Source organism: Salvelinus sp. IW2-2015, linkage group LG26, assembly GCF_002910315.2.
Source record: "Salvelinus sp. IW2-2015 linkage group LG26, ASM291031v2, whole genome shotgun sequence".
Classification (NCBI taxonomy): Eukaryota; Metazoa; Chordata; class Actinopteri; order Salmoniformes; family Salmonidae; genus Salvelinus; species Salvelinus sp. IW2-2015.
In genome coordinates, this window is record NC_036866.1 from 33,049,427 (window position 1) to 33,057,211 (window position 7,785).

General features: G+C 44.9%; 1 pseudogene; it reads right to left on the reverse strand.

The window, feature by feature from the left end:
• Positions 1 to 3,002: 3,002 nt before the first annotated feature.
• The window catches only part of LOC111952214 (uncharacterized), a 27,431-nt pseudogene continuing 22,648 nt past the window's right edge, over positions 3,003 to 7,785 (reverse strand).

The window sequence follows — 7,785 nt, forward strand, 5'->3', positions numbered from 1 at the left end:
CCTTCATAAGCATCGCCTTTAAAGTCAATAAGCAGACTACCATCTTTACAAAAAAGATTCCCTCTTACAGCAAAAGATTAACAACAATTTACATTTACATTTACATTTAAGTCATTTAGCAGACGCTCTTATCCAGAGCGACTTACAAGTTGGTGCATTCCACTTATGATGTCCAGTGGAAACAACCACTTACAATAGTGCATCTAACTCTAAGGGGGGGGGGGGTTAGAAGGATTACTTTATCCTATCCTAGGTATTCCTTAAAGAGGGGGGATACATAGTCTCTGGAGTATCCTCACGGGCGGCCTGATATTTGCCCTGGTTCTGATTCTGGAGTTATATTTTCAGCAGTGTGGCTGCTTCCATATCAGCAGTCTGTTGTTCACCACCTGCTTGGATGGCAGGTTCGTTCCATGGACCCCAGTCATCCTCTTCCGTGTTTGTTGTTGTGGTCTTTCGGGGATCCTGAGTTCCTGAGGATACCTGAGTTGTTCAGTCACTGCGACGAATGTCTTTTCTGTTTCTTCTGTTATTTTTTACCATGCTAGTAATTCAATTGACCGGTCACTGAGTTGATCAGTGCATATGCCCAGCGTCACAATTGCTGGCTGAGTTGTTGGGGTGGAGAAGAACCCTTACGTTTGTCCTTGGATGATGTTGGGAATGTTCGGTGGCATGTGTGTCATAGTGGTGTTTTTGCTGTCAGCCCTTTTTGCTTGTTCTTGAATTACATTTTGTACCGCTTGGGGTTCGAGCAGTTTTTCATGATGGGTAGGATTGTGTGTGTGCGTCTGGACATGAGAGTCGCTGTACCGGAGAACTGTTAAGTGCCCCTGTTGGAGTATTACGCCATGCCAACACTGCTTTCCATGGGTCTTCACCATCCATCGCAGCCTTTTTTTTAGAAAGCGTTTTGGCAATTTTCACCGCTGATTACGCTCTGCCATTGCTTTGGCTGTGATACGGTGATGATGTCACATGTTTAAAGTCTCACTAATCAGCATATTTTTTGAAAGTCCATTCTAATAAAATGGTGGTCCGATAGTCCAGGATTATGAGGAAAAACATTAAGATCTACAACATTTATTCCATGCGACAAAACTAGGTCTAGAGTATGACTGTGGCAGTGAGTAGGTCCAGAGACATGTTGGAMAAAACCCACTGAGTCGATGATGGCTCCGAAAGCCTTTTGGAGTTGGTCTGTGGAATTGTCCATGTGAATATTAAAATCACCAAAAATTWGAATATTATCTGCTATGACTACAAGGTCCGATAGGAATTCAGGGAACTCAGTGAGGGACGCTGTATATGGCCCAGGAGGCCTGTAAACAGTAGCTATAAAAAGTGATTGAGTAGGCTGCATAGATTTCATGACTAGAAGCTCAAAAGATGAAAATGTCTTATTTTTTTTGTAAATTGAAATTCGCTATTGTAAATGTTAGCAACACCTCCGCCTTTGCGGGATGCACGGGGGATATGGTCACTAGTGTAACCAGGAGGTGAGGCCTCATTTAACACAGTAAATTCATCAGGCTTAAGCCATGTTTCAGTCAGGCCAATCACATCAAGATTATGATCAGTGATTARTTCATTGACTGCCTTTGAAGTGAGGGATCTAACATTAAGTAGCCCTATTTTGAGATGTGAGGTATCACGATCTCTTTCAATAATGGCAGGAATGGAGGAGGTCTTTATCCTAGTGAGATTGCTAAGGCGAACACCGCCATGTTTAGTTTTGCCCAACCTAGGTCGAGGCACAGACACAGTCTCAATGGGGATAGCTGAGCTGACTACACTGACTCCACTAAGCTGGTAGGCTGGCTAACAGCCTGCTGCCTGGCCTGCACTCTATTTCATTGTGGAGCTAGAGGAGTTAGAGCCCTGTCTATGTTGGTAGATAAGATGAGAGCACCCCTCCAGCTAGGATGGAGTCCGTCACTCCTCAGCAGGCCAGGCTTGGTCCTGTTTGTGGGTGAGTCCCAGAAAGAGGGCCAATTATCTACAAATTCTATCTTTTGGGAGGGGCAGAAAACAGTTTTCAACCAGCGATTGAGTTGTGAGACTCTGCTGTAGAGCTCATCACTCCCCCTAACTGGGAGGGGGCCAGAGACAATTACTCGATGCCGACACATCTTTCTAGCTGATTTACACGCTGAAGCTATGTTGCGCTTGGTGACCTCTGACTGTTTCATCCTAACATTGTTRGTGCCGACGTGGATAACAATATCTCTATACTCTCTTCACTCGCCAGTTTTAGCTTTAGCCAGCACCATCTTCAGATTAGCCTTAACGTCGGTAGCCCTGCCCCCTGGTAAACAGTGTATGATCGCTTGATGATTCGTTTTAAGTCTAATACTGCGGGCAATGGAGTCGCCAATGACTAGGGTTTTCAATTTGTCAGAGCTAATGGTGGGAAGCTTCGGCGTCTCAGACCCCGTAACGGGAGGAGTAGAGACAAGAGAAGGCTCGGCCTCAGACTCCGACTCGCTGCTTAATGGGGAAAACCGGTTGAAAGTTTCTGTCGGCTGAATGAGCGACACCGGTTGAGCATTCCTACAGCATTTCCCTCCAGAAGCCATGAGAAAGTTGTCCGGTGCGAGGGGATTTATACTACTATTTATACTACTACTACAATGTAGAAAATAGTAAAAATAAATAAAAACCCTTGAATGAGTAGGTGTGTTCAAACTTTTGACTGGTACTGTATGTAAAAGTGATATTTCAGTAAAAAAATATATACAGTATATACATTTGCAAAAAAATTCTAAAAAAMTGTTCTTGCTTTGTCATTGGGGGGTATTGTGTGTAGATTGATGAGGGAAAAAACAAAGTAGTCAATTTTAGAATAAGGCTGTAATGTAACAAAATGTGGAAGAATTCAAGGGGTCTGAATACTTTCCGAATGCACTGTATCTATTACAAAAAAATAAGACATCCTGATGTGGACAAACTAGGGAATATTTGTCTCCTTTCCTGCCACCTCTCCTGACAGATATCCTTTATTACCTCCTTTCCTTTTGATCCCCCCTCCCTTCACTCCTCTCCTCCCCTCTAAACCCCTCTACTTCCATGGCTCTATCCTGCAGATCTTTGAACACATCTAGCAGCTCTGGTTCCTGCCCGGCCGAGAGTTCAGGAGTGTTCATCTCCAGCCAATCAGAGGAGCGGATCTGTTGCCTCAGGGCACCAATCAGGGAGTCCAGACTGCCTGTGGGATGGGACGTCTAGCAGTCCAGCAAGACAAAGTCTTCATTGGCTAATGGGATGGCATCAGGGTCGGGGTTATCCTTCTCCCCTGGCTCTTCTGATGATGAGGTGTTCTTGGGCAAACGCGTTGACTTGACAGCCACAGCTTTGTGTGAGCCTGTTGTGTCCCACTTTGATGTAATTTTTGTCCCTTCCTTCTCGGTGGCCTCGTTGGTTGTGCCTATGTCAGGGGTTGATGTGGCCTTATCTGTCTCCTCCAGGGCCTWCCTGATCCTCTGCATACCTACAACAACCACACATAACACAATGAAGAGATGGCAAGTAAAGGAAAATAGGACAGAGAAAGGGAGTAGAAAGAGAGGAGAAAAAAATCTGTTTCCTGCCTCTATCATCATGAGAGGAGAAAAACAGATGAACTGATTGATGAAGGTAGCGAGCGTCAGCTATTGCTGTCGGTCGGTGAAGATGATGCAGAACCAGCCTGGAGTGGAGCAGTGGAAGGCTTGGCCACAGCTCAGCACCACCTTGTGTTTCAGTAAACACCTCCACAGAGACAGCTCCTCCACAAACGATGGTTCAYGCAGGTACTGACAGACAGGGGAAAGGAGAGAGAGATGTTGTTGCTGTTAATGTTATTATCATTACCACTACTACTAGGCCTACTATTATTATTGCTTTATTACTGTTAGTCCGACCATTGTTGTTATATGTGTACTTTGACAATGTAAGTAAATTTAACTTGCCATGTCAATAAAGTCTATTAAATTGAGAGTGCGAGAAAGAAAGAGAGAGAGGAGGAACCATGTCAGGAAGAACCAAGACAGCRGCTCCTCATTATCCAGTCTTCTAACCCCAACCCTGTGTCAGTGTCCTTACCTTCCTGAGGTCAGCCCAGATGTAGAAGCCAGCAGACCGGTTGAGGTAGTGGACTCCCAGGCTCTGTAGCTCCTCAGTCATGTATCTATGAGCGGCCTGCATTCTCAGCCTGTTATCTGGAAGAAATATCCCATCGATCCAATCTACAATAGAAAACAGGTATGTTAAACTCCCTAATCAGGGTGATACAGTATGTCCTCTCATCTAGTGTGTGTGTGTGTGTGTGTGTGTGTGTGTGTGTGTGTGTGTGTGTGTGTGTGTGTGTGTGTGTGTGTGTGTGTGTGTGTGTGTGTGTGTGTGTGTGTGTGTGTGTGTGTGTGTGTGTGTGTGTGTGTCCGTTCACCTGTCCTGGAGCAGCCTTGCCATCTGATGCTGTATTGGATCAGGGACACCGTGGAACATCCACAGCTTATCCAGAGCTTCGACCAAGTCCCTGTTGTCAGAGTACACAGTGCCCACACACACCCTGCCATCGCAAAGTCCTGCACAAGAACAACACAAATGAGACAGGGGTGAATCTAAGAGGGGGGCCAGATAGTCCCCACAACAACATGTATGTACAAACACATTCAGACACGTATGCTCATGCACTCACACACAGTGCATTTGGAAAGTATTCAGACCCCTTGACTTTTTCCACATTTTATTAAGTTATAGTCTCATTCTAAAATACATAAAAGTATTTATGTTTCTCATTAATCTACACACAATACCACCTTCTTAGCATACGTATTAAACATAAAAACATAAATACCTTATTTACATAAGTATTCAGACACTTTGCTATGAGACTCGAAATTAAGCTCAGGCACATCCTGTTTCCATTGATCATCCATGAGATGTTTCTACAACTTGATTTGACTCCACCTGTGGTAAATTCAATTGGACATGATTTGGAAAGGTACACACCTGTCTAAGGTCCCACAGTTGAAAGTGCAGAGCAAAAAMCAATCCATGAGGTTGAAGGAATTGTCCGTAGAGCTCAGAGACAGAATTATGTTGAGGCACAGATCTAGGGAAGGGTACCAAAAAACWTATGCAGCATTGAAGGTCCCTAAGAACACAGTGGCCTCCATCATTCTTAAATTGAAGAAGTTTGGAACCACCAAAACTAAACTGAGCAATCGGTGGGAGTAGGGCCTTGGTCAGAGAGGCGACCAAGAACCCAATGGTCACTCTGACAGAACTCCTGAGTTCCTCTGTGGAGATGGGAGAACCAACCATCTCTGCAGCACTCCACCAATCAGGCCTTTATGSTAGAGTGGCCAGACGGAAGCCACTCCTCAGTAAAAGTCACATGACAGCCTGCTTGAAGTTTGTCAAAGGCACCTAAGGACTCAAGATTATCTGGTCTAATGAAACCAAAATTGAACTCTTTGGCTCCAATGCCAGGAGGAAACCTGGCACCATCCCTACAGTGAAGCATGGTGGTGGCAGCATCATGCTGTGGGGATGTTTTTCAGCAGCARGGACTGGGAGAGTAGTCAGGATCGAGGGAAAGAAGACACTCCCCATCCAACCAGACAAAGCTTAAGAGGGTCTGCAGAGAAGAATGGAAGAAACTCCCCAAATACAGCTGTGCCAAACGTGTAGCGTCATACCCAAGAAGAATCGAGGCTGTAATCGCTGCCAAAGGTGCTTCAACAAAGTACTGAGTAAAGGGTCTGAATACTTACATAAATGTAATATTTCCGTTTTTTATTCATTTTTAATTTGTAAACAATTATTWATTTTTTTACTGTTTTTGCTTTTTCATTATGGGGTATTGTGTGTAGATTGATGAGGAATAAGGCTGTAATGTAATAGAATGTGGAAAAAGTCAAGGGGTCTGAATACTTTCCGAATGCACTGTATGCATGTGCAGGCAAACGCACACACACTCACTTTAGACTCAAACCTTGCTGATCCCCCACATCACATGTGTTCTCTGTCGGTCCAGAAAGCTGCAAGCACAACATTGTTAATGTACAGTCAATAGGAAGGGCTTGCGTGTGTGTGTGTCATACCTCTCCATGCTAAGGACACTGTGGAAGGTGGCTGTCTCTTCATACACCGTCAGCATGTACACCTCATCTACAATGGTGTGCAACTCATGCCTGAGACAGGGGGAAGGAAAGGAGAGAACAGGGAGGAAAAGCGAAATAATGCATTATGAATTTGTATTGCACTGTTTTACGATGTTTATTGTACTTTATTACAAAGGCAATGCAAGCAGGCATTTTAAACACTGTCGGAAGGCAGCCTGAGTGTGTAATACGTGGTCCCGGGAATACGTGGTCACACGTGGTCCCGTGTGGCTCAGTTGGTAGAGCATGGCGCTTGCAACGCCAGGGTTGTGGGTTCATTCCCCACGGGGGGACCAGGATGAATATGTATGAACTTTCCAATTTGTAAGTCGCTCTGGATAAGAGCGTCTGCTAAATGACTTAAATGTAAATGTAAATGTAATAGAACAGGGCTGGTTTATGGTTACTGCAACTCAGTGCATGGGTAGTAGGTCTGTAGAGGGTGTTAATGCTGAGAGCGCCACTAAAACTAGAACAGAYGGTTTTGGGAGAGTCCTCAGCCCTTAGTTGTACTTTACAGTAAAACTACAGTCATGATACATGGCGTTTTATGCGCTGAGGGAAAAGAAATTGTGGTGTGAGGGAAAAAAATACCTCTTGGCAAACTMCAGGAAGCCAGTCCTGAGGGGAGTGGACCTCAGCCAGGGGGTTATGGGGGTTCACCAGGATCATGACTCTGACATTCACCCCCTGGCAGAAACACAACAAGGGACAGTTATACCGATGATGATTCTAGTGCCTCTCTCTTAATTTATGAATTGATAACTATTTCGGTTGGGTGGGAGGGTAGGGGGGTTACCTCGCTAGTGGCCTTCCCCATAGCTTCCTCCAGTCTTTCCACAGCGAGGTGGAAAGGCCGACTGCCAAAAGGTTAAAACACACACAATAAGCACACAACAAATACAGTGCATTCAGACCCCTTGACTTTTTCCACATTTTGTTACCTTATTCTAAAATTGATTAAATTGTCGCCCTCCCCGATCAATCTACGAACAGTACCCCATAATGAAAAAGCAAAAACAGTTTTTTAGACGTTTTTGAAAATGTATACAAATTAAACTGAAATATCACATTTACATAAGTATTCAGGCCCTTTACTCAGTACTTTGTTGAASCACCTTTGGCAGTGATTACAGCCTCGAGTCATCTTAGTTATGAGGCTACAAGCTTGGCACACCTGTATTTGGGGATTTTTTCCCCATTCTTCTCTGCAGATCCTCTCAAGCTCTGTCAGGTTAGATGGGGAGCGTCGCTGCACAGCTATTTTCAGGTCTCTCCAGAGATGTTCAAATCGTGTCTTAGTCCGGGAATTGGCTGGGCAACTCAAGGACATTCAGAGACTTGTCCCGAAGCCACTCCTGCGTTGTCTTGGCTGTGTGCTAGGGTTGTTGCCCTATTGGAAGGTGACCCTTCGCCCCATGTCTGAGGTCCTGAGCGGTCTGGAGCAGGTTTTCATCAAGGATCTCTCTGTACTTTGCTCCTCTCATCTTTACCTCGATTTTGACTAATCTCCTAGTCCCTGCCAGTGAAAAACATCTCCACAGCATGATGCTGCCACCCCCATGCTTCACCGTAGGGATGGTGCCAGGTTTCCTCCAGTCGTGACACTTGACATTTAGGCCAAAGAGTTCCATCT